This window comes from Macrosteles quadrilineatus, unplaced genomic scaffold (genome assembly GCF_028750875.1).
Source record: "Macrosteles quadrilineatus isolate MER2022 unplaced genomic scaffold, UCM_ALF_1.0 Scaffold_5__1_contigs__length_97177068, whole genome shotgun sequence".
In the NCBI taxonomy this organism is placed as follows: Eukaryota; Metazoa; Arthropoda; class Insecta; order Hemiptera; family Cicadellidae; genus Macrosteles; species Macrosteles quadrilineatus.
The window spans coordinates 21,358,913-21,386,897 of NW_026542598.1; the positions used below are offsets into that span (position 1 = coordinate 21,358,913).

The 27,985-nt window shown below is 39.6% G+C and overlaps 1 protein-coding gene across 2 annotated transcripts in view; it reads left to right on the forward strand.

Annotated features, from left to right (window-relative positions):
* Positions 1-27,985, forward strand: part of LOC128994097 (muscle M-line assembly protein unc-89-like) — a 264,007-nt gene that overhangs the window by 159,523 nt on the left and 76,499 nt on the right. The window lies entirely within an intron of this gene.

The following is a 27,985-nucleotide window of genomic DNA, read 5'->3' on the forward strand; positions in this document are numbered from 1 at the left end:
AAGGGAACTCGTTATTTTGTTATATACTCTTGAATCTATTTGATCATGGCAGTAATATACACCATATGTTAAGGTTGTAGCCAGAGTTAGAATGAAAATTATCACAATCGAACTAAGCGACCTACAGAGGTATCGCAGTCAATTACAGATATCAGTCGACAAAGTCGGTATTTGTAATCAAGGTAAACTGGTATGAACACTTATGCTGGACAATATTTTATGCTACATCCATTAAACAACTATCGAAAACTGAAAAGTGTAGTAGACACTGTGTTCTATTTGTAGAACTAATTTGCTCAAGTTTGTCGATATAAACTAGGCATGCCATAGTATACAAACATCAATGGTTTTGTAAATAAACTACATGAGCGTATATATCTGTAAGGCATGGCAGCTAGATACTGTTAAATAAAGAAACCTCCTCACTATGCAACTACTCTTCAATGCTGAAACCATTTAATCATTGATGTCCCGCTAGCTTAAAAGTAATGGCGATGTCAAGGAAAATACATTACAACTTTACTGTACAAAGACAATGGTTGTTTCGCCACAGAGCATAAAGCAATCACAGAAATGACCACGGAGTAAGCAATAAGCAATACGTATATAGCTACAGAACGTTCCGTTTGTCAAGGAATCCATGCGTACGAAGCATACCTCACCACAGCTGTGTGCTTACGTCATATGAGTGACCGTTGTGTCTTTGTGATGTCCGTAGTTGTGGAATGTCTTCGATCTTAGCTAAGTAGGATCACGTGGTATGAGATCGTGAGTAAACCCGTGTCACGTCTGTGTACACTGACATTGTTAGTTTTGTAAACAATTCAAAATGCTTATGTCAGCTGTGTCATTGTTGCATTGATATTAAACACATCTGATCTTAACGTATATCTGGTACAATACGTGCCATGAATTGATCATATTCCCTCACAAATTCTTGAACAGAACTGGTATTGACCATATAAACAAATGACGCTGCTGGCCCGAATCCTATACTAATATAATTAATATATGGTTTAGGCAGTTCCATTCAAGCAATGTTAATAGTAGTTTACGCAACGATTGCTTAAAACTTAATTTCTAGTGTTAAGCCAGAAAATTTAAGATACGAACCTTAGCGAGTGCCTTAAAAATTTCTACGAGTGTCGTTAACCCTATTTACCTGATTTGAGTAGACTACTTTACCTACGACAGTGTTATAATTACTAAAAAACAACTACAGTACTTATAATTTTAGAGAGCTCTGTTTTCGTGTATAACCTCTAATTGTCACTGACAATGATGCAACGAAACATTGTACCAAACACTAATTGCACCACTCAACAATTAAATTAGCCTGAACAGCTGATTAGTTGATGTTAGAATCATAACAATTTTACTTCTTCTCTCTCAATCCTTGAACCTCGTTGGTCCGTTACCCGTATTGTTATGATTAAAACTATGCTGTATGAAAGTAAACAATGCTATTTGAAACTTTAACCTACGACCGTTTTTTAAAGTAGCCTTTTCAGTCCAGTTCTCAAAATTGAAAAGTTTCACGTAGTAGTTATATATCGATGGTTACGCTATGCTTAGTTGAGCGAAACCTCCCTGGCGGAGTTCTGGGAAGATCTGAAAGAGCGAAATTAGATCTGACAGCGAGAAGTGGCACAAGGATGGCTGTTGATAATAAGATTTGGCAGAATAAAAGAATGATTAATGTTTGTCCACAGTGAAGAGCTAATCAATATGGCCAACAGTAACGACTTTACCATTAGCGTGCGCGTGCGTGTGAGCGTGCGTTGGGACGCGTGCGTGATTTGACCCCGATCTATTCAGACGACGCACGACATTGCATCACTCGCAGTCGGATTCTGATTTCATTTAGGCTATTGTCTCGCCATGTGCAAAAAGGCACGCATAGTTCAAGTGTATACACTTGGTTACATCGTTGGTGGTGTTAATTTTCAACCCACTAATATTTTGTACAATGTAAGTGTTGATGTTATTTGAATGATTATTGTGGACATTTTTCATAATGATTGGATCTAGCAAAAGTATAAGTGTTCAATACTTTCCGGGCACTGAAATCTGATCCCATCCTCAGGTGAAATTAAACAGAAAACATGACAATATAAGTACAAGTAGTTAAGGGTAAGTGTTCGTATGTTATAAGAACACATTTTAAACGCGTTTGGTAGTCATTTTGTGCAAATTAAAAATATAAAATGTTCGTGTTAAGTAGGCCTAAACAGAGTATAATTTTATTAAGCGCGTTGCGGCGTTTTTATGGTACAGGAGGCTACTATGGTCCTCAGTTACTGTAACTTCGATCTTCGCTACGTACGGTCACGGGGTATAAGATCAGTACTATGTTAACTAACGCTATTTCAAATTATGATACAGTTTCAATAATATATGACTTATTTGATGCTCTGACCTATACCATAACTGAACTACTGTACTCTTTATACAAACAAATTAGAAGAAAAATTTCGATCAGTGTAGTTTTGTCTGAGGTGAAAATGGTATGTACTAAGTTGCTAAAGATGAGTATAATTTTAAAACTTTATCCCGTCTCATCCGATTTCATTACAGTCATTACAACTAACAATTACCGAAAACTAACACTTGATATCCTTACAAAAAATGCTGGTACATATTAGAAAAGATGTTCTTGTGTTATCACATGATAACAATTTCGCTAAACAAAGGATATTTTATCTATTCGCAAGTGTAAACACGAATCTCTTACACTCCCAGCCCCTATTTTGGTGTTGCGAGGTTCTCAGTGTAATCAAACGTGTAATTAACTCTTGCTAATCCCTATAATCGCTTTTCAGTTTCAACCAAAAGCTTGGCCATCTTCGCTGCCTTCCGAAACGCCCAAGGCCGCCGCGACAAGATAAACTAATTCTCCTTATTTGGAAGTTGTTATTAACCTACCAAACTACACGCCTTGCCCGCGAGCAATGTTTTTTTAGTTTTAGGTAAAAATGTCTATGAACGTGTCGAAAATAAAAGTGCAATGTACTTTTTGGTTTTGTAGTTGATTTAAATTGGAAGAAATTTGTAAATTTAAGAAAAATGAAACAACTGTTTAAATCATCATAATAAAATTCATAGAGTCTATTTTACACATTCTTAGTATGGAAAACAACTATGTGTATAGTGTTCTTTATAATGATAGAAGAATGCATCATATATTTATGTAAGGTCGCATTATAGATGCCGTCCCACTTGTATACATACTATTTTGTTGGCGCTAAACACAAAGTTTGTGGCTCAAGATTTTGAAAAAAAAAAGATATTAAATCTAAAATATATTTGTAGCGCACGTACAGCATGTCGTGGAACATACTTATAGAATTTATAATTACATTTTGCTACTTGAAATGTTTTATTTCTTTCCGATTTGCATCGATCTTGAGAGTGTTTTCATAGATAGGAACTGGACCCAGCTGTTCTTGAATATCACACTTTAGTAAAATTAACTATCTTTTTACAGAAATAGCTTATTATTAGTCATGTAAAGAAAACTGTATCCAAAAATAGAGCAGCCTCATATTCATTCTTATACGCTCTAAAACTATATTTCCTTATGTCTAAATTATGTGTTCTATTTTTAGCCGCCCACCGACCACAGTTGCAGCCTTGTAAGGTCTTCTGGTTCCTATTAACCATTAACCCAGCTGGGACCCGGGTCACAGATTACCCGCCAAATCTCTGGCGCGACCCGCGGAATTGATGGCTCTCTCGTATATGGCGACGTCCCTCATAACAATGTTTACAGTTTAGTGTTTCCCAAGAACTGAATGAATAATGACTGAAGGTGCGAGAGATATGGCGTTGGTGTTCAGATTGACCTCTGAGCGACGTGGGAAGATGGTTGAAATGGGTTGGGGGAGGGATGAGGGTTTCAGGCGCCTCCGGAAATGTGTCACAGAGCAGTATCTGCTCATGGTATACCATGCCCTGTTTCATTCTCACATTGCGTATGGACTACACCTTTGGGGTCATGCGTCGGAAGTGGAGGAGGTCTTAAAGCTTCAAAAAGCGGCAGTCCGTAAGGAGCCCTTTTAGAGAACACTGCAAACCGATATTCAAGAGACTTGGAATTCTAACCGTCTGCAGCCACTATATCTACGCCTGCCTGGTTGAAATCAAATGCAGTGTTCCTCTTCTCAACACCAGAAGCCACATCCACGCTCATAATACCAGAGCTAGGCAGGATCTCGATGTTCCCCGTGCGAGATTGAGCAGGACGCTCAATTCCTTCCCTACGTCAGCCATCAAGTTCTTCAACAGACTCCCTTCCAGCATTCGATGTCTGGACGACCGGAAGTTCAAGAGTGCTGTGAAAGACTTGATGATCAATAGACCATACTACAAAGTAGATGATTTCTTTAAGGACAATTTGAAGCGGGACAATTAATTTTTTGTACCGCCTACTGCCTGCCTGCCATGATTAATACACAGTTTTATTTTATATGTGCGTGTAGTCTTTGTTTTTGTGTTTTTTTTTTCGTATTAAACAACGACGCAGTCTATTCCCTCACCTGAAGGTCAACGACGAAGGTCAATGAATAATGAATAATGATGGGGACCTTTAATTCTTCAATTTTTAAATTGGGTTGTACTATGGTATGAAAATTTATTATTTAAAAGGTGTTGTTGGAAATCAATTGTTGGTAAGGACTAACAAAATAAAGACCGTTCCGTTATCCTTGAGTCGCATAATGTGGAATACGTCCTTCCCTTCTTTTTCGGAAAAATTGTATTCGTACGCTTACTCTTTGATATAACTTTGTTCCCTCGAATGTCAGTTTCCCTGGCGTTGAACGGAAGACCTTCGCTGCAATACCGGGCACTGGGCAGAGTGACCATCCAGAGAGTGATTGTTCATTCCTCAGTTACAATGTTACTACTGTAGTGTGTAGTGTGTTACACATGGCTGTTACAACCGTCTGTTGCATCGTAAGGTTGCACAACTCGGCACATGTGGTTGATACGCGGTTGCAAACCTAACCTTCGAACGTCGTAAAGTTAATGCGGCGCTTCACAAGCACGTGTTCTGTATGAGTGCACATTAGAGCACTTACCGCCGCTGCCGCACTTGGTCGGATAAGTGCTGTGTGTTCCATGTTCCTTCTGTGGACCGTGATCAGCATTGTGTTTGATGTTATTCACGTAATCACTTAATTAAGACGTACATTTGAGTGGCTGAATAAATGCAGGGTGAGTACATAATCGTACCGTAGTTGAGTAGTTGGATAGTGTTCGCATTAAAAAACGGAAGGTTGCCAGTTTGATCCTTACACAAATCATTCGAATTTGAATGGTTCGGGAAAAGGGCGCAGCTAAGCTGTACTTGATCATTGGGCATTTAATAAAATTGCCCTGGCTGAAGTAACAAGTGACTTGAGCTATGTAACAAAGCTGCTGCAAGTATCACCTAACTCCATTCTACACTCTGTATTCCTATCAGGCGTATATTAATGGAATATTGACCCGTGAAGGTTTTTACTGACCAAGACCACATTTTTCTTCAGCCATGCATGACCCTTTATAACCCTACAATCAAGTAAAGCAGAGCTACTTTTCTGGACTGAACCAGCGACATTCTGCTCATTCGTCGAAAGATTTAACCACCCAATGATGTATATAGGCATGGTTAGACTGATAAACAACTCCTTTGTGTGTTTACGTAGAACTATTTTAGTTTGTAATGATTACTGCAGCGGTAAATGTAGCAATATTTATGGTATGTTTCGTGTTTACAACGATAGCGCAAGAGTACCAGATGAATTCGTAAATAAAATTTTCGATAAATTATTTTTAGGCTAGGTAGTACAAAGGTAGTGCCTACTTCTCTCCTGTGCTAAGTATTTTCCTCGTATTTTTCAAATAAACAATTTCGCTCGCAGCTCTGAATACTGGATATTGACAGTTGCTTAAACTAATTAGCATCTATCTATATATTAATAGACAAGCATGTTTCTTTGGAACCTTTTTTCTCAGCTCGTGTGCATCGTAGGGAAAATCTACGCATACTGTCAGAAAGATATTTTCCTGTAGATGTGCAGAATCCCTTTAAAAATTAAAAAAGGCTCAAAAATAAGCACAAAAAATAAATTTGAAATACAAAAAATGTACATGAGGTTTATGGGTTGCCATGCTGGGGACTAAATAACAACGAAATATAAACAGAAAATCAAAACAAATGTAAGAAATTTCAATCACATGTTTTATTTACAGTGTGGGGTGAAAATAGAGAGTCTGTACAGTGCAATTGGATTTTTTAGCTGGAAGCGTTTAAGGAGTGGTGGAATATCTTTGGAGATGAACCTTTTTAGTGCGATCATGTATTCATACATGTCAATATTGAGGTTATATCAAAACAAACAAACTGTCATTATATACTCTTTTAATTGACAATAGGTAAATATACTTACTCTACTTTAATAAAAACACTTGGTCATTAGAGAATATTTACTGTGAAATAGAGACGTAATTCCAAATCAACTAATGAATAAATTGTTATTTAATTATTGTCTTCAAATTAGGTTATGGTTGCTTTTAAAATAATTAATGAACAAATATTAAAATATTGAATCTTCTTGCAAAATTAATGTCGATCATAATTAATGGATGTATTAATAGAATAATGTAGTTGCTGTGACTGGGATAAACATGATAAACTGTTGGGACATAATGATGATTTACGTTTTTGTTTGGAAATATCTTAAGACCCAGACCCACCTTTTAAGGGTTTCAAGTTAGGGGTCAGAACTCTCGAGATGACGAGATAAGCAATTATAGATTAGTGTTTTGAGTTTTGACCCATTTAAATGATAATTAACAACTAAATTGTATTGCTAATAATTCACTTATGCAATCTGAAGTTTACCAGGTACCAAACAGGAAAACGTTATACGATAGGCCAAGGAAGCAAGATTCGAGTTTGGTTTATAAAATGCAGTAGCCTAAATACTGAATGTTTTCTAATAAATCAGACAATGAAATATACTAAATTAATTTATTTGATCTTAAAAATGAACTTTCTTTCATAAGTAATACAACATTGCCCCTAATTGACAACATGCCAGTTCATTTGTTTTGATTTAACCTAAAACACGACATGTGGACATTGAACACAAAACACAATATTTTTGGTCGAGTTTCGACCACTGGACGACCTCTAGTTTCTATTAAAACATAGTTTATTATTCCCTCCAACTTTAGTATTATATGCCAGTCAGTATCTGTATCGGATAGTTTGAGATCTACTTACTCCATGTTGTTTGTCGGGTCAGTTACAGACTCGCGATAACGCGCCATTGTCAGTTGATTGGCCTCACTCCCTATCACTGTCACTACACTTGCACTATACTCTATGTACTGAGTACTGAGCGGTCCATTGTATAGCTCGGACCTGTTAGCGTTATCTGGTGATGCTTGTTAACTGATCACTTTATAGGGTCTACCTGTTACTGTTACTGTTATGCACTTTGATGCGGGTTTACGTTCTGATGTTTCTGTGAAGTGTGAAAATTGTTTGAAGTGTTTGTCGTTTTGGTTGATACTTTTGGAATTTTGTTTTATAATTTTCTGACGAGTCCGTAAAAATATTTAGTTTTGCAATTATTGCAACCGCTATTGCAGTTTCCCACACTCGTTTTAGTTCCTCTGCGTTCCGGGTTTTCTGCTGTAGGAGTGAGAGCGTATGTTCAATATTTTTATAAGGGTAGATAGATTGATTCAAGCCGTTCGGAGAGAAGACCATCGTTGTTGGAGGGCTAGTTGATGCTGAAAGGGATGAGAGTGAGAAACCTCTGCGACTAACCTAACCTAACCTACCCAAACGGAGAAATTGGCTAAAGTACTCAGGTATATTAAAGCTACACATCCGTAGAAATCACCTGTCTAAAACATTAGCAATAAACCCTGTGATGTTTATCCGTGTCAACATCCCTTGCGTGGAGTATCATTTGGACCCTCACTCCGTTTATAAAGATTTTTATCCTAAAACCGAAAACTGTGAACTTATCAGTCAAGTGATAATCGTATATTTGTGAAAATAAGTTGGCAACACTGGCTGTAAACACTAAAACACTTGTAGATCAGCGGTTACACAAACTTGTTGATCAAACGCTGTAAGAACTGCATTCCTTTTCTATGACTAACCCTGGTGTGAAGAGTGATAGGTTGTATGACGATTCGGATACATTTTCCACACAGGTCGGATCATTAACTAGGAGCGTTGACAGTGTATGAAACTAGACATTACATTCCCACGTTAAGGTTGTAACCAATTTTATAATTAAATATTACAATAAAATTAACTAGTTGAGTTGATTCACGAACAGTGTGTCATGTTTTAAATCACAGTTTTTTTTTTTAATACATTAAATTTTTTCAAAGCCAAACTAAAAGGACCACTCATTGGAGGCTATAGCAAATTTATCTCATCAAATATGACAGAAACAACAACGATGTATGTTTAGTCAAGTTGTCTTTGTGTTTTTTGTATAATTTGTGTCTTTGTTCCTAACATTCTATCTGTAATTCTCATCACATGAACACATATGTAAATGGTCAATCTCAATTGTTGCATTCATTCATCGCAAATCACCTCTACAAACCTGTACTATTTTTTCTCTTGTAAATTAAACCTCTTCTAAAGCAAAACCCTAGATTTTTCCTCTTTTATTATAATTACAACGCACAACGTAGGTTTTATTATTTTAGACTGTTGAATAAGAACCCTCTGTGAAAAGCTTTCATTAGTTTTTTTTATTAAATAATTGGCTACAGCTGGTCCATAAAGGATGTGTTCTTCAGTATCTATTGTCCAGAAGTCAATGCTTGAAGTAATCACCATCAAATATCCTCAGGAAGCAATATAACCTATACAATATGCAATATTCATTACCTTGCAATATCCTTTGGATCTGAATGAACTCCAATAACATAACAGTAGCCATTTCTACATCCGCCACACGGTAGGATTAGACCGTCCTGGCAGACACTCTGACATTCGTGTTAGCCGTGAGTTATGATTTTCCATATTTAGCAAATCCTCGCAGCAACTGACTGGCGAGGCAGTAGGTGCTGTTATCCTATAATCAAAACGGCAACTATCCACTAGCCGGTCGCGAGTGGCAGAAATATGAAACTCGCAAAGGTCGAGAGGAGCGGTAAATCTTAGAAATATCGCGGCCGTTTCTCGGCTTTGCATAAATTAATGTTGGCCAATATAAAGTTTATCGACTATTGTGTCTTTGTGATCTTGACTTGTGAAAGGCTGGTGTGTCGCAATGTGAAGCTTTTGAACGATTTGTCAACTGTATTTCATCGTATTGCGATTTCGATCGAATTCGGATGTGGAAACTATAGTTTTAATTAGTTTTTTGTTTGTGTGGATTTCATTGGTTTTAAACTTTACTTGGATTGTTGCCGGACCTAGCTATTCTTATGGAGTGTTCAAAGCGTCCGCAGGATGCCTCAAATCCCGGATTTCCAGGACGGTCACTGGTTTCTATTAAAAGTTTTACAATTCTGATCCGGAACGCCATATCACGAAGCTTTCCTTGATTAACACCGACACCCGCGTCCCATGGACGTAATCTGTGGAAAAGTCCTTCACTCCTATTTAGGCAAACTTTTTATCATCACAAACCCATAAAACCCGTGGCTGGAATCTACGAGCTCATATATCTCGAGTTCGTGGTCACTATTAGGCCAAACCATATACGGAAGATCGCGAAATATCAAATGAGCGTTTAAGCTAATTTATCAGATTTCTCCTAAACTGTGGAGATAGTTGTGAAACCCACTTCCATTTTAGGCGGAGATCTACGCGCGTAATAAACCACGGGTTATCTACGGACTAAGATCTCAACAGCTGACTAGTCCATTCTCTGCCAGGCTCACACACTCGGGCTATGATTGCTGTACTGCTATTCCACGTGTGCAGCTGTGTTTAGAACCTTGGAAGGCGATGTTTACGGTTTATGTAGCAGATCTACACGGATAAGGTCGAAGATGTAACGTCTCATATTTGTAGTGTTTACGATGCGTTCTTCAGTTTGTTTATTCACACATGTGGTACTGAGCCGTCAACGCAACTACCTCTCTTGACCAGAGTGGTAGTAAGTGGACTTGAGTATGTTAAATTAATTTCTCTGCCTGGTGAAGGCTATGTAGCGGTGCTTTGTTGGATGTTTAATGTTTTATTTGTTTTTGTTTTACCAATAAAAAGTTATTTACTCAAGTAAAGATTTATTTGCAAACTGGTAAATTTGAACTTCATGTACGAGTTTAAATAAGTGATAGGTTAAGGTCAGAAAGTGGCCGATCAATGTATTCTCTATCCGTCAGTTTGGATGAGTGTAAAGGACGATGAAATCGCTTATGCATGTACCAATTTGGACGAATGAGAAGTTTAAGATATAAACACATTCTGATACGGAAGTGGTTGGAAAACAGAGATAGGTCGATAATCGTTCAATTCTTACAAGAAAGAAGGTACTTTAAATGCAAAGATAAACAAATCGCACCTGTTCAAATAAGCGAGAGGTTAAAGCCAGAGGGAACTATGAATTGCAACTCAATTTGGCTCAAATTGTGCTCTAGCGTGTTGATACTGCTCACTGCTATCAGTTCGGATAATGAGAAACTCAGAGGTAAAATTGAGAGACAACACGACAAATCTCAACCGCAGTCGCAGATGCTGCGTAAAGCATATGTTGACACTGCTATCAGTTTAGACAACCGAAGAGTAATATAAGAGAGAGAAGAGTAAACCTATACTTTGTCAGATAGCAAAGAGGTTAAATAATTAGAGAGGATGATAAATCGCTACTGCATCTATCAGTTCGGATAAGTAAGAGGTTATAGGCAGAGAGAGACCAATAAATCTGAACCGCATCAGTCGTATATCCTGCTCTAGCGTGTCGGACTCTGCAAGATGAATATTAATAGCGGCGAGTATCTCTGCCGCTCATTCATAAATGAATGTTTCTCATTAGCATAACAGATGCGGTGAGCGATTACCATCACGAACAGCTCATGATCGACACCCAACAAAGGTCTGCTTGTACCATTTAAATAGTTCAGTGTTCAACTTGACACGGCCCTCTTGATCACATCATTGCGTCACCTCTTTATTTAGTTGTTCAGGGCACGCTTTATGTGGCATCTGAATAGGTCAGGTTGTGCAAGAAAAGTTGCACAATCTTTATTAGTGTAACATGCATGCACTCATCCTAACATAAAACCCAAATTAAGCTAATTCATCGTAATGCTTTTTGGTTAACTTCTAACATAGAGTTCGGTCACAGTAGACATTCCATAACATAGACAAGGTGTTATTCTACATGGGTAAAATCTGACTCGTATTTTAATAATCACTTAATTATGTCACCTTACGGATCGTTTGGTAGTTTGAAGCCTACTAAGGTGTAAACAAATGGTGATGTGTGATTCATAATAATTATGAGCCATGATTTCATCTAGAACAAGCGCGACAGTTAAACAAGCCATTTAAATAGTGGTAACTGCTTTTATATGAGCTATAACTATTATAACAATCACGACTGAGACATTAAACGCCTTGGTTGGAATATGAAACGTTTGTTTTTACATCGCTGATTCTGTAACATATGACTCGGTTTGACGCGAATTAAACTGCTTTGAGAAACGTGAGATTGCTTTGAGATTTCTCTTGCAGATCACTATATAAAACTAATAATACGATCGTGGATGCTTGTAATATTTGGGATGGTGTGTAAGAATAGGAGTGTATAAAATGCTAGCAGTCCAGTATCTTGAGTTTTCAGGGATCATTGATATCTAGAGTAAGAGTGTCTTGTTATATCAGAAACTTGTGTTTTCAGGATCATGTAATTATGTTACAGAATCAGGAGAATCTTTTGATATCGTGTGTAACTCTAATTTAATTACTTTGAGCTTTGACATTCTTTGTCCCCACAGCAATGTCACTGTTCTTATTCTTAAATTTTTATTTTATCCGTAATCATTGGTCTTTGCACCTGCAGTTTTGTGAAGTAAACCCTTCCCCAAACCAAGCTCGGTCCCCAGTGTATTGTTTTGTGATAGTAGCTGTCCAGTCAGATGTGATGGCGGCGCCTTCGAGGCGGCCTTGCAAGTCCTTATGCGGTCCTGTGAGTCAGTAGGCCTTCAAATCCCTGTCCTTACTAGGCCAATGTTACCGCGGCCGGCTCCTCCACTGTCCCATGCTCCATGCTTTTCTCTCCACGCTCCATGGTATATGCCTCATGCCCCCCTGCTTTTTCTCCACGATTCCTGTATCTTGGCCCATGCTTTTCTATCTGTTCCAAGTGATCTATGCGCATTGCATGAACATCCTAAAATTAATAAGGCTCTATTCTCCTGGATACGTGCTCTAGTTAATTCTTCTATGCTCCATGGTCCATGGTACATTTTCCTTTCTCAATAGTCATCCATGGACAATACCCATGCTCTTCTGTCCATATAGTAGACGCTTCTAGCGTCACAAAGGAAATAGTGTACTGATTGAAAAAAAACCTTTCTCCTGCTTGACCCCGGTCAGACAGATGAGCGAAATAAAAGCACAAGCATGAGATAACTTATCCAAATATTTACGTAAATATTATTTATGTTGAGACGGTCAATATGGTATTGCTCATTCTTTTTTATGAATACTCTATTTAAAAATTCCATTCCGAGGCAAAATGTTATAGTATTCTCATCCGCGGGATGGTTTTCTTGTTGTATTGTTCATATTATGTGTAAATTAACTGCCTTAAGTAAGCTTAGAGTAATTAGCATCTAGTTAAATATGGTTGTAGGCCTACAATTAATCTCATTTTTAGCGGTATTTTCAACTCAATTACGACCATTTTGGACATACTGTAGGAATAGAGCAAAAACATTTGTGAACGGTTTGAAGTGCCAGAAGTTGACTAATCAACTGATATCATAGCATCATTGTATTCATAACCGATTTGATCCTAGGAGCGACATACAATCAAGATACTAAGTTTATTTAACCTGCCATTAAATAGAGTTGTTAAATAAAATACATTACATCGCTATGACAACCAACGCCGACAATCGTTCATGACAATTAGCCGGTGGACTTTCACTCGCCAGAGGACGGTTTTATGAAGCCATGATTCAAGTCAACAAACATCATGTGAGCGAACACATTCAATCAAGTCGCTCCACGTCGGGAATTAATTAAGTACGAACACGGCGAAGTGAATAATTATTCAGAGCTGTGATGGATGCCCGTTCTGCCAGACGGGCGTGCCAACACTGCCGAGTGCTGAGCGATCGAGCGAAATCATCGGAGCAAATTATTCAAATACCGGTAGTATTGACTGTGGATTTCTGCATATAGGTTCGGCCTGTAAAATCTGAAGCGACTATTAGGTGAATTTTGTGTCAGGTTATGTTGGAGTTCGCGGATGTGGTCACCGTGTTTTTCTCTTCAGCTAGATTTATTTTAAAAGTGCATGGTGTTTACTACACAATCAACTTATACCGGACAGGAGCATACCTTAAAATTATCTTCATCAAGGATGACAACCAATAAGGGAGGATTTTTAATCTGTGACTAGTTTTGTAAAATATAAAAATTATGAAATTTATTTTAAAATTACTGTACGTAATATATTTCTGCAATTTAATTTAGTATTATTTTTGTTTCTTTTGTATTAAAAAAAATGTGTTTTTCTCATTAATTGCCGTTGGACTATACCAGCTAAAGATCTTTTTGTCCACGATTGCTACGGGAATGGAGAGGAAGAGAGGGAATAATGATGAATTGAAGGATAAGTGAGAGATGTAGATCGACGAACAGCGAGAGATTTTTACGATGAAAAGAAAGAAAAATAACCTGAATAACCTTTTTCTAGGCAAGAAAAATGGGTTATGTTGCAATGGAAGTGGGATAAAAATTTAAGAAAAGCCAGATAGTGATACGAAACGAGAGAGGAAATGATGTAAAACAAGACGAATAGAGATTGGTGAAATAACAGTGAGATATATAATGATTCAAAGAAAGAGATACACAAGTAGATGAAATATTATGCAAACCAACAGGCGTGATGCAAAAGAAGAAAATCTGAGAGTTGTGAAAAGCAATTTAGAGAGGGGTGTAATGAGAGGACTCGCGGAGTTCCAATCTAGATGGATAGTGCTGTCCCAGAACCGCCCTCAAAGTAGGCTGCAACCAACCAATGCGTTATCATTGATTTAGTGCCAGATACAGTATGCGAGATGAAGGCAGATTTTTCGTATGAACGATCCTCGACAAGGCCTTGTGTGAAATATTTTGGTCGGTCGTTTGTTCCGCCTCTCTTACCTAACGACTTTGTTATTAAGTTATAGCTTCTGTATCCAATAGTCAATGGTTATAGATATTGAAAATATAATATATATTTTTTTAATTTAACAGGACATACCTTGATTTACAAAATGGCAACTAACAGAAGTATTTTACTATTTAGACAGCCCGTAGAGAAATATTTTTACAGTCCTTGAATTCGTTATGTATTTATTGAGTGTTTAGGAATGTGTGCTCACATTGTGTATTTAGTTTTTATTAAACAGTTTTTAGTATATTAATGAAAAATGTTTGTTGCAGGTAAATGCTTCTTAGATAAACAGTTACTACAGTTTCAGTAAGTACGAGTTACTATTATGTACTCATTTCTACAATAAGGTAATCGTAGGTAATAAACACTAATTGTGTCGTGGATAGGAACCCCGACATCGATTGTATTAATTAAACGTTACCGTAGCACTTATATATACTAATAAGGCATCGGTTTGAATGTTTTATCAGTAGGCAATTTTCACCAATGATAGCTATGGACATAATTATAATTAACTTACCCTGTAGTGACTTGTTAGAAATACTAGACCATCTATCTATATATTAATAGGCAAGCATGTTTCTTTAAAACCTTTTTTCTCAGCTCGTGTGTATCGTAGGGAAAATCTACGCATACTGTTAGAAAGCTATTTTCCTGTAGGTGTGCAGAATCCCTTTATAAATTAAAATATGCTCAAAAATAAGCACAAAAAATGAATTTAAAATTTTGAAAAATTTAACATGGATATTATGAGTTGCCATGCTGGTGACGAAATAACAACGAAATATAAACAGAAAATCAAAACAAATGGAAGAAACTCCAATCACATGTTCTATTCAAAGTGTGGAATGAAAATAAAGTCTGTACATTAAACATTTTTGGTCGAGTTTCGACCACTGGACGACCTCTAGTTCGTATTAATACAGGGTGGTGCAATGAAAGCGCCCCAATTTATAAGTAGTGCAAACTCAATAATATTCACCCTATGGATACAAATAGCACATCAAAACACAGCTTATCTTTTGCCATTTTAACTTAACAAAATCATTTTTTCCATTTCTTGAAAACAATATCCTGCAAGTGACGCCCATGTCCTACTTGACATTCCTTTTTGTCTCTTGAAAACGCCATTAACCACTTCTCCAGCATTTTTTCAGGAATCACTTTAGTTTTTGGACAATTATTCGCTTCGGTTTAAGCAAATCTGTGGGATGACTTTGAAAAACTTCGAACTTCAAGTAGCTTATTAGAATAACCCCCCCCCCCCCCCAAAAAAAAAGAGCCAACGTAGGGCTTTCAACAATCAAATCTTTCTGGCAAATCTCTTTGGACTTTGAGTTACTGCGACTCGCACTCTTTCAACGTTTGCTGGTGTACAAAAAGTTTTGCGGCACCCACCGATAATCTTTAAGGGTTAAGCGTTTATCCTAAACAAGTTTACCAGTTCACCATTGTTTTCCAATTTGGAACAGTGCCATGTTGACCAAGGATGGAATGTGGTCCAAACAATATCTGGGGTTTTGCACAAGAATCACTATTTTAAAGATAGGTTTCCACATAAAAATCTCATCAGGCATAATATTTACTAAAATGGCATAGTTTAATTGATGTTATAAGCACAGCTGTTCATTCATTGTTGCTTTACTTATAGTGTGACAACGAAAGAAAATTAGGGTGCTCTCACTGCCTCACTCTGTATAATGCTATCCGTACAAAATATCATTAGACTCCTTTTACATCAATCAGTAGCCTTCGTTTGAGCCGTTTTCATTTTCCATTACTCCGCATATTCGAACATTCGTTAGCGGATTATTCTCTTAGATCTTTCAGTAATAGTAAACGTTATAAACAATTTAGAGATTAATCCTTTATGTCTACTAATATAGGCTACGTGTGCATTACGTGTTAGGATCTGGTCATTAAGAAGAACACGAACAATAACAAAATCTATATGTCTTGAATGTTTGAAGAGCAATATGTAATGCAGTATGTAATAACATATCTAGGTTGCTGAGTGTTTCTAGGGCTCGCCTTCAAATCTGAAAGTTTCTAATTCAGTCCTAAGTGGAACCGAGTCTGAACTCAGATGCCATTTGTCATTTAAGTATCAAACAATGGTGCTATCTGACAAAAGATTGACACTATAGAACAAAACCGGATTTGGACTGTTCTTTTACACAAAATATAACCAAGATAAAATACAAACAAGATTGGGTAAGATAGCTTGGTAATGTTGGCCGGAACCTTGTAACTACATCAGGAAGACTTGTAGTTGGAAAGTGACATTGCGATGATGTGTGGGTGTAGTTCCCGCGTTCTCGGCCCGCCCGGGGCGCCTTTACCGCCAAATATGGTCCTCCGCCCGCCAGTTTTTAATTGGAGTCATTTACATGAGGCATTACCTCAGCGGCCTCGGTCGGGCGCCAGCATGCGTCTTCCACACTTTCGCCAGCGAGCCTGCCTGATAGGCTGATACCGCAGCCATCGTATTAGTGGAGTGTCAATTTGACAACGTGCCAACTTCTATAGAATATGCAATAGCTTTAGTTAGGGGAGTAATTAATTGTTAAATGTCGAAATGAATCAAAACAAACCCCTACGTTATAATGTTCCCCGCTTTAATCTTGGATGGGAATACTGTAGCCTACAGTGCATTGTAGGCCTACTGCGCAAATGTTATACTATAGGAATAAACTGTAACACCATTCACACCTTATGCCTCCCTAGCAATAATATTAATTAAATTGTATTACAATTTCTTACATCTATGTATGTATCAGGATACTGAACATTAATATAATTTTATTAGTGAAACATCGCCTTTGTGCCAATGAATTGAATGAATGACCGATGTAGTCTCAGTGAATTAATTTGTACCACAGTAAGCATTAATAGAGCTTAAGAAGTGTTATTAGTCAGCGGTTTTAATCTTTCGAAACCACTTTTAAAAATACAACCATTAGAAATTGGGAGGCGAGCTGATCTAGTGGCAGAGCGCGGGGCTCCGGTCCCCGAGGTACCTGGTTCAAATTCCGCTAATCACCGATGACATTTAACTACGTGATAATGTCGCGAACCACCTCTAGCCTTAAGTAATGTGTAATAAGGTTTCAACTGGGGAATAGTTTTCTAGGAAGTGAAAGTAAAGAAAAAATAATAAACCTGACGACGAAACGGACGAGATTTTGCATATCGTTTGGAGTTGGGACTGATGGACATCCGTCAGTGAGAAGTGGGCCAAGTGGTCCAAGGATGTCTCGCCGAGAGTGCTCGCTGCTCGGCTGATTGTGTGGGCTCGGCCCTTGACTTATCAAAATCGGCAATAAACAGCGAGACAGCCGGCGCACGTAACCAACACAGTTTATTGTCCGGATTGTGTTTCGCGATTTCGCACCGACCGCTATCAGTGACAGCGCTGTGTGCAGTCTAGTCTACCTGATTGTGTGTCCATTACTGCACGCTGGCAGCTTATGATATCTTGGGAAAGAAATTTATCTATTTTTGTTCTTTCGGTTTTTTTAGTCACTACCGTGTAGGGTTTTCCTAAGACATGATCTTCAAGATGTGGTAATGATGATCAGGTGTTTTCTATGGATGTGATTTTACCTATTCAACGTTTCAGAGTGAAGTGAAACATAGGTTCTTTGAACAAATGTACTGGTTCACTAGTGCATATCTAATTTATCGAGTATACAAAGAGGCCTGATTTCTTGCTAAATTTTGAAACCCGGGAATATGCACAAGATCTTTATCAACTATCGTACAGGTTTTTATTAGGAGGTAGAGTTAATATTAAAATGTACATTGAATAGACGTGGAACTCTGGTAAATTGTGGCTCTGATTTGCCGTGCTTTCACAGTATAATGCCCTAAATAAAAGCAGAGCCTGAATGCAAACTGGTAGCCGGGATGGTAGTGCACTCGCTTACAAGATGAGTACCAGCACCAGGCTGGAATGAGGGAAGCACACGTACTCTCCGGGCGGGCCGAGAACGCGGGAACTACCCACACATCATAGCAAAGTCACTTTCAAACTACAAGTCTTCCTGATGTAGTTACAAGGTTCCGGAAAAGAATGCCTAGCTATCCTAATTATTGTATTGAGTACATTCTTGCTCATTTACAGTTCCCTTAAGAATTCTATTCACTTTCCACTGTTTTCGGGGGCCAGCTGAGAAGCCATGCTTACAAGAGGTGTCCCTAGCAAGCTCTACAGTATCGTGGTGTTGCGTCACCGTGACGATGAAAACATCACCTTGTTAGCCGGGATTGTGCTGCTCGCCACGTACTCAACACTGTAGTTTGGGCCGTGTAATAGCCAAATTGGCGTGTACAGCGCCGGTTATCAACGCACCATATGCGGTCGAGTATAATATGATTGGAGTCTGTGTTTAAACAAATCGTAATAGTAGCTGAAAGTCACCGCCTTGTGGGGACCCGCGACGTGATCCGCCTGACAACGTGGTGACTCACTGACTCACTCCAGTGCTGGTCCCGATATGGCTCCACTCCGGCCTAGTCTTCCTACCCCCACCACACAATGAGATAGTTGTCTTTGACTCTTTCGGTAACGATAACGATCGTCTTGTCACTAGGGAAACGCCGTGGTATTCTTGATTTCGAGACTTGACGTAACGTAACGTAATTGACGTATTTTAACCTCTAACCTAACCACACAATGGCTAGTGTGTTTCTTACGATCGTCTCCTCAGTGGAGAAACACTGGTAGTTTTATTTTGATACCTAACCTAGTCTAACCTAGTCTCTGCTAAGCTAACCTAACTTATCCTAACCTAACCACACGACAAATTTTTTTTTACTCGATCGTTATGTCACTGGGGAAACACCGTGGTAATTTAATTTCGAGACCTAACTTAGCCCAACTCAACTCTTCCTAACGCTTACCTAACTTAACTACGCGATAAGATATTTTTGTTTGACTCATTCGGTAAAGATCGTTGTCACTGGGGACACACCATGGTAATTTAATTTCGAGACCTAACTTAGCCCAACTCAACTCATCCTAACGCTTACCTAACTTAACTACGCGATAAGATATATTTTTTTGACTCACTCGGCAACGATCGTTATGTCACTGGGGAAACACCGTGGTAATTTAATTTCGAGACCTAACTTAGCCCAACTCAACTCATCCTAACGCTTACCTAACTTAACTACGCGATAAGATATATTTGTTTGACTCATTCGGTAAAGATCGTTGTTACTGGGGACACACCATGGTAGTTTGATTTCGAGACCCAGCCTAGCCCAACTACTTAACCTAACCACAGAATGAGAAAGTTGTTGTCTTTGACTCATTCGGTAGCAACATTGTCTTGCAATATCACACAATTATTATTCTGACTTAAAGAATCTAATCTACTGTTTTTCAGGCTGGTACGTTTTTGAGGCTCTGAATGGACTTTAACAGGTTTTATTCAATTTTAAATGATCATTTTTCCTAAAAGCACTTTGTTAACAAAACCTGTCCCACTCGAGTGACTTAAATAAATATGTAATTCAAGCTAATCAGAAATAAACTTGGGGTTCCTATTGGGACAGGACGTTGGAAGATATTGTCTGTCAGCTTTCTCGTGATTTAAGAACGTGAGATCGTAGCCACAGTTATACTTTGGATGTCAATGACACCAATCTATGCAGATCTGCCGTAGTGAAAGTATTCTTGCAGAATGAATCCTTTCTGCGATCCATTCTTGCCGCAACAGAAGCCGCACGGCCTAATTGTAATCGCTCCAGCCTGTAGGCCTTGCCAGCGCCGGCCGTGTACGGCAGTTGGCGCCCTCGGCTATGCTGCCTCTGTACCATTCATTTCTGCTGTTTCTGCAGCTCTAGCGAATATATACCCTGAGAACTGATACCCTAGTTTACGGGGGCGGGCCCATCTTGGCGTGATAACACACTCTCAAGGTGCTCTGGTTGTAGTTGAGACTAATTTGATATCAAGGCAAGGTTTTGAATAAATATAGCCTTTGCTTTATTCAAACAAGTGGTCTTGGGGCGCAAATTAAAGGTAGAAGCATAGTGGAAACTTACTCGTACAACAAAGTAAGGGGTAGAAGAGAGACTTCGACGGCTAGAAAAGTTTTTCTGTCTTCGGGGGATGACTGCTTGAATACCGGCCAACGTTTTAAGACATCAATCTTCGAGAAAAGTTACAATAATCTCGCCTAATAATCATAACTTTGCCTGTTCAATTCTTGCATAAGGTAGCGTTTGGACTCAGCTGTTCTTGATGATTGGGTTAACAATGCATTCAGTGGGTAGCTCAGTGGTCGTGTTTCTCGCCGCGTAGTCAAAAGATCGTCGCTTCGATCCTGATAAAGGTATATTTAGCTTTTTGATGACTCGAAACAGGACCCAGCTGTATTTGGTCCTGAACAATGAACCAGCTAGCCTTAGTCAGTAACAGAGCTACACCAGGCATCTCACTCCATTCTACACTATCGTTCACTCGTATTTGGGTTAAAATAAGCAGACAAGTGGCGTCTTCATGTCAAAATGATAGATACCTATAATATATATACCTTTTGTTAGTTAAACTAGCACGAAAATGGAGCTTTTACATCCAATTTTGAATTCACTGTCACAACACACACATCCAACTCATCCGAACACTTAAGCAAATTAGAACTAACTCACCATATAAGGGCGAGCCCAAACCTTGCCAATTATAACCCGACCGACATCACGCGCCCAATCCGCCGCGTCGTCACGAATCGAAAGTCATTCGGTCGAAAATCACCGGCATGTCAGAAATGCCAACCGCCATATGTGTGGTATTTCAATCAACCTTTCCGTAATGAGATTTACTTACGCGATCCGCTAATCGTATGCCGGGTGGAGACCGGTTAAATGCTCCCCGATCACTTATATCGGTGCGTATCGTATCGCGGTTATAAATATGTAGATGCTCGACGGTGAGCCCATTACTCTGTGGCGATCGCGGCCGACTTACTCTTTGGCGTCTATTACATCTGTATCCAGTTAATGGCCGCCTCCGTTTCTGTTCCCGCGCCAATATTGTGATCCGCCGATCATTCACCGCCCAGTCGTCTGATCGGTTCTCGGTTCTCGCGTTTCCAATCGCCTAAACGTCAGTTCCCACACTTTCCCCGACATATGTTCGGCGATTTTACTGCGGGTGGATCAACTGTGAATGTTGTTAATCTTTAAAAGGCTTAAACCGATTTAAACTCAAGTAGTAAAGCGATTCAACATGCTGCCATCTCTCTTGTGTATCAATAGGATACAATTTAAGCATTGTGGACATGTGGATGACCCGCAGTGTGAAAATGTGAGTGTATTAGTTGTACGAAAGCGTTGTGATCAGACACTGACTGAATTAGTTGTCTAAAGCTATCCACTGCAATCTTTTGTCATTCCACAACAATTTCTGTTTGTAATTCAAGGCCTAACATTGCACAACAGAGCTAACTCGAGATCATCCATAATCTGTACAGATCCTCACTACGTCGTGGTGTCAGGTGAAGTATTGTTGCAGTCAGCATGGAACTTTGTCATCCAGAAATATAGTAAACGTAAACATATATTGAGACATTCCTTCTTCTTGCGTATAGGTGTAATCAAATAGATTTCCGAAATCTCACTTTCTGTTTTAAAATGCTAGATATGAATGTGAAAGGAGAAACGAACCAAGATATTTTTACAAAAAACTGTTCTTTTCCGGGTGAAATTCCGGTATGCTTATAGCAACAGCTTCTTCAGATACTACTGTATCTACAACCACATTGCCACACGGACGTTGCTTCTTGGCTCTGGCCACTGGATGCTGCATCTCACACCTCCATAAACCACGGGCGTGAGCCTCGCAGAGATGAGATCAGATAACGTCCCAATAACAAATACCTACTAATGAGCTGGTGAGTATCTCACCCGCACGCGCGCTCGCTGTACGTGTAGTACATGGCGCTACCGCTGTACGTGGTACGTGTAACGTGTACGTACATGGACAACTAGGCGACCCTGTAGGCAAGCGGCCAGCTCCACGTCTGGAAATGTTTTAACACTTCCAGTTACAGAATTAGTCTAGATGGAGGTTTGCACGCCAAGAGTGGGTGTCAGTGTCGGTGGAACGTTCTAACTCACTTTATCGTTGGAATAAAGCATAGATATTTGCAAATGAAGTCAAAGCTCCCTTGAAACTTGTAGCTGAGACAGGTTCTAGATGTCCGGCGGACTATTTCCATTTGATGTTGAAAACGTAGATATCAAGTGATGTTTTGAGGAAATGCCTTGGAATCAATAGGTAATAACTGCTACTCTCCAGCAAGGCTGTAATGCAAGGCTCTATAAGAACGCGAACCTCCTTATTTCATAACGCTTAGAATTACACATAACTCATCATAGCTATTAGCAAGTGTATAGCAGGTGTAGTTTCTAGTTTTGTAATTGCAAAATCACTAGAACTAAGAGCCAACACTTTGGCCTCTAAATTGTCTAGGGTTTTTTGTATTATCTCTCTTACACCTGAATTGTATATCCCAACATCTTTAAAAGAGTGAGTTCTTTCAAGGATACGGTAGCTACCATAACCTGTAGAGATGCAAGAGTTAAAGGTCGCCAGACAATTAATTGGCATCCTCTCAAGGTGTCTCTCTTCCTCTGAAGTGGCACACCTCAAGTAAGGAGAGGATATAGCAGGTTAGGATTTCAGATACTACAGCTTAATACAGGACCGTAAAGCTAAGAGAGTCCAAGGTTGCCATTTTGACCAGTTGCCTTGTTTTTTTTTTCTATAATAACTCGACTTAACATTGTTACCTTCGAGTACACAGGAAGCTCTTCGGATTCAAGAAGACAACTACAAAATCTCTAGGAGTAGGATCGCGGAATCTGAAGAACTGCGATGATCAGTAGCCATCAGCTCATTCAGCTTCCTTGTATGATATCCTTTTCCAGCGTCATTGTGTTTTTATATCTCCTCTAGAGTTATTCATCTCAACTTCTGCGGTACGTGGAAGTGTATAGCAAATATACTACACCATGACAGCAGATATAAGAGTTTCAGTGGCTGCTATGTTTTAGAGGGTTTTATAACAGAACCTCTAGAAGTAAAATAGCAAGACCTGTCCATCCAACGTCCTTGCAGAGGTGTCTTCCTTCATCTAGAGTTGCACCTCAGTAGCAGGATACAGGATACAGGATAGCAGTGCTGAGAGGGTCAGTGGCCGCCAGGTCGACCAACGTCCTTGCAAAGGTGTCTTCCTTCATCTAGAGTTGCACCTCAGTAGCAGGATACAGGATACAGGATAGCAGTGCTTAGAGGGTCAGTGGCCGCCAGGTCGACCAACGTCCTTGCAAAGGTGTCTTCCTTCATCTAGAGTTGCACCTCAGTAGCAGGATACAGGATACAGGATAGCAGTGCTTAGAGGGTCAGTGGCCGCCAGGTCGACCAACGTCCTTGCAAAGGTGTCTTCCTTCATCTAGAGTTGCACCTCAGTAGCAGGATACAGGATACAGGATAGCAGTGCTGAGAGGGTCAGTGGCCGCCAGGTCGACCAACGTCCTTGCAGAGGTGTCTTCCTTCATCTAGAGTTGCACCTCAACATCGCTACCAGTTGTAGTCCATAGGACACGACAGCTGGGCAGCAGGATACAGGATACAGGATAGCAGTGCTGAGAGGGTCAGTGGCCGCCAGGTCGACCAACGTCCTTGCAGAGGTGTCTTCCTTCATCTAGAGTTGCACCTCAACATCGCTACCAGTTGTAGTCCATAGGACACGACAGCTGGGCAGCAGGATACAGGATACAGGATAGCAGTGCTGAGAGGGTCAGTGGCCGCCAGGTCGACCAACGTCCTTGCAGAGGTGTCTTCCTTCATCTAGAGTTGCACCTCAACATCGCTACCAGTTGTAGTCCATAGGACACGACAGCTGGGCAGCAGGATACAGGATGCAGGATAGCACTGCTGAGAGGGTCAGTGGCCGCCAGGTCGACCAACGTCCTTGCAGAGGTGTCTTCCTTCATCTAGAGTTGCACCTCAACATCGCTACCAGTTGTAGTCCCTAGGACACGACAGCTGGGAAGCAGGATACAGGATGCAGGATAGCAGTGCTGAGAGGGTCAGTGGCCGCCAGGTCGACCAACGTCCTTGCAGAGGTGTCTTCCTTCATCTAGAGTAGCACCTCAACATCGCTACCAGTTGTAGTCCCCAGGACACGACAGCTGGGTAGCAGGATACAGGATGCAGGACAGCACTGCTGAGAGGGTCAGTGGCCGCCAGGTCGTCCAACGTCCTTGCAGATGTGTCTTCCTTCATCTAGAGTAGCACCTCAACATCGCTACCAGTTGTAGTCCCTAGGACACGACAGCTGGGTAGCAGGATACAGGATGCAGGATAGCACTGCTGAGAGGGTCAGTGGCCGCCAGGTCGTCCAACGTCCTTGCAGAGGTGTCTTCCTTCATCTAGAGTTGCACCTCAACATCGCTACCAGTTGTAGTCCCTAGGACACGACAGCTGGGTAGCAGGATACAGGATGCAGGATAGCACTGCTGAGAGGGTCAGTGGCCGCCAGGTCGTCCAACGTCCTTGCAGAGGTGTCTTCCTTCATCTAGAGCTGCATCTCAACATCGCTACCAGTTGCAGTCCCTAGGACACGACAGCTGGGTAGCAGGATACAGGATGCAGGATAGCAGTGCTGAGAGGGTCAGTGGCCGCCAGGTCGACCAACGTCCTTGCAGAGGTGTCTTCCTTCATCTAGAGCTGCACCTCAACATCGCTACCAGTTGCAGTCCCTAGGACACGACAGCTGGGAAGCAGGATACAGGATGCAGGATAGCACTGCTGAGAGGGTCAGTGGCCGCCAGGTCGTCCAACGTCCTTGCAGAGGTGTCTTCCTTCATCTAGAGCTGCACCTCAACATCGCTACCAGTTGCAGTCCCTAGGACACGACAGCTGGGTAGCAGGATACAGGATGCAGGATAGCACTGCTGAGAGGGTCAGTGGCCGCCAGGTCGTCCAACGTCCTTGTCCAAGGTCCTGCTGCCCCCTCATGCCTCTCCTCCTACTCCTGCATCGTTTGATATTTTTAGCTCTACCAACTGTACAACTGGTTTTCCCACTTATGCGTTGTGGTTCCTCCTTTTATTTTTGACCTGCACATAATACTGTACGTGAACTATGAAAACGTGATTAAGTTTCAGTACATATTGTGCTGTAGTTAGCAGCCCTTGTTTTCTGTTTTGGAAGTCTTATCAAATCTTATGTATAAAAATTTGCAATATTGTTTTAATTGTAGTTTATTTTCAAACAGTTTCCAGTAGATGATAAAATAGGTTTGTGGATTTTATTACAAGTTCTTTAATGTTAGCATGTTTAAGTATTACACCTCTTACGTTGCAAAAAACTCGCCACCATTGTATGAATGCCAGGATGGTAAAAGTATTGTCACATTGGTTTGCCTTTACCATTTGATAACCATACTAAGCTGGTCTTGATATGTCATATTAAGTTGATTATCCAAACGTAAATAGTTTGGTAATAATGATTAGCAACTTTGAAACTCCAAAGCAACTCCTTTACTCCAGAGACTAGCATTGCAGTTGAGTCTCTCGACAGAGTCAGTCACTGCGGGGACAATACGCCTAGATATGGGGAGAAAGCTACTCTCTCACTCCGCGTCACCTCTAATTATTAATTTGATTGCTAAAGTTACAGGTGGTAAGTTAAAACAATAGGTTCAGGTTTGGTCAAAAATAGCCCCTCAACCTTTACTAACACGAAAGACTTAAAACCCTTCGACAACGATGGGGCGTCTACTGGTCTTGAATTCTGAAATGATTGCATTTAGCCACGGGTTTCGTAATTTGTTGCTTTTTCGTTAGCGTATACTATAGTGGAATTTTTTACATAATCACAAAACGGTCTGATAAAAAAATACAGGGTGATCGAACCTTCCCTCTCGCACCGAAGCCCGATACACTACCACCGTAGCGCGACAACAATTATTGTACTTCTATTTTGATTTATACACATTCTACTCGCAGTAGATATAATACCAGAATATGACCCCACTTTCGGCGTTTTAGAGGCACTTTTAGGGCACTTTTTATAGGGGAAAAATGAGAAAAATTAGTGGCTCATTTTTTTGGCCACTTTTTTAAAGACCCAGCTCTCGACCTATACACCCCTATATAAACTTTCTACTTTTTTAATACTAAAAAACACGTCTGGAATATGGCTCATTTTTTTTGGCCACTTTTTTTAAGACCCGGCTCTCGTCCAATACAAGCCCATACAAATGTTCAAACTCCATTAAAATTTTAAATCCACATCCATTCCTATGTATATTCTCAAAATCATGCGAGGTTTGTGCGTGAACTCGGGCACGCTTATGGCTATGCGTAAACTATGCCCGACTCAAATGAATGACTGTGAGTGTAACCTAATGACCCCAATCAAAACCAATTGTCAACATTCTCTGTCTGTCTGGCGCCAGTCTGTCTGGGGCAGGTTTAGACAATTACCAAATATGTTTGATTGATTGACCTCAATTATTCAATTGTTCAATTTCAGTTTGTTCAATTTCCATTGTTAAGTTCTAAATTAATTTAGACAATTTTGTGGTATATAAGGGGGGCATTCTATGGAATCATCACTCACTCTTCCACCTGGATCTTCTTGTTTTGGTAAGTCTTTGACATCTAAGCTAGACTATTGTAATATGTTGTCGCGTGTCGGGTCATGGGATCAATTGGTGACGTAATTGATGCTTGTACTCGTACTCTGTATTTCTTTTAACTTAGGAGTGTAGCTAATTTCCCGAGTCCATTTTTAAAAACTTAGCTGAATTGAGTCACTAAGGAACTTGTAAAAAATGTATATAAGTCTATTTTTAAACACTTAGAGTATTTTGAACAGTCACCAAGGAACTTAAAATGTATATAAATCTATTTTTAAACACTTAGAGTATTTTGAACAGTCACTAAGGAACTTAAAATGTATATAAGTCTATTTTTAAAAACTTAGCCAAATTCACTCACGGGGGGACTTTGAGTCAAAAGTTTGCACAAGTTATTATTTCAAAACTTAGCCAAACTTCACTCACCGGGGGACTTTGATTTAAAATGTGTACAAGTTATTATTTAAAAACTTAGCCGAATTATACTCACTATATAATTTTGTCAAGTCCCTTTTAACATAGGTAACATAGTCTTCTCTATAACTAACACTCACTCTGTATATATGTAGACTCAGCAATCTGAATTGCTAAAAAGTATTTTTATTTAAGATTTTGGATTTAGTTTTGATTTAGAAAATTACAATTGCCAAATCTTATTGTATGAAATTGTTTTGAATATTAAAATTTAAAATTCTGATTTAAATTATTATTTCCCATTAATTGAAATTGTCTAAAATGTAATTTCCACCAATTGTTTTTTTAGTTACATGTCAACTGTGTGCTGCTTCTCTATCCAAAAAAGTAACTTATTTTGTTATTACTATTTTTAAGCGAGTCAAAAATATATACAAGTTATTATTTAAAAACTTAGCCAAATTCACTCACCGGGGGACTTTGAGTCAATAGTGTGCACAAGTTATTATTTAAAAACTTAGCCAAATTCACTCACGGGGG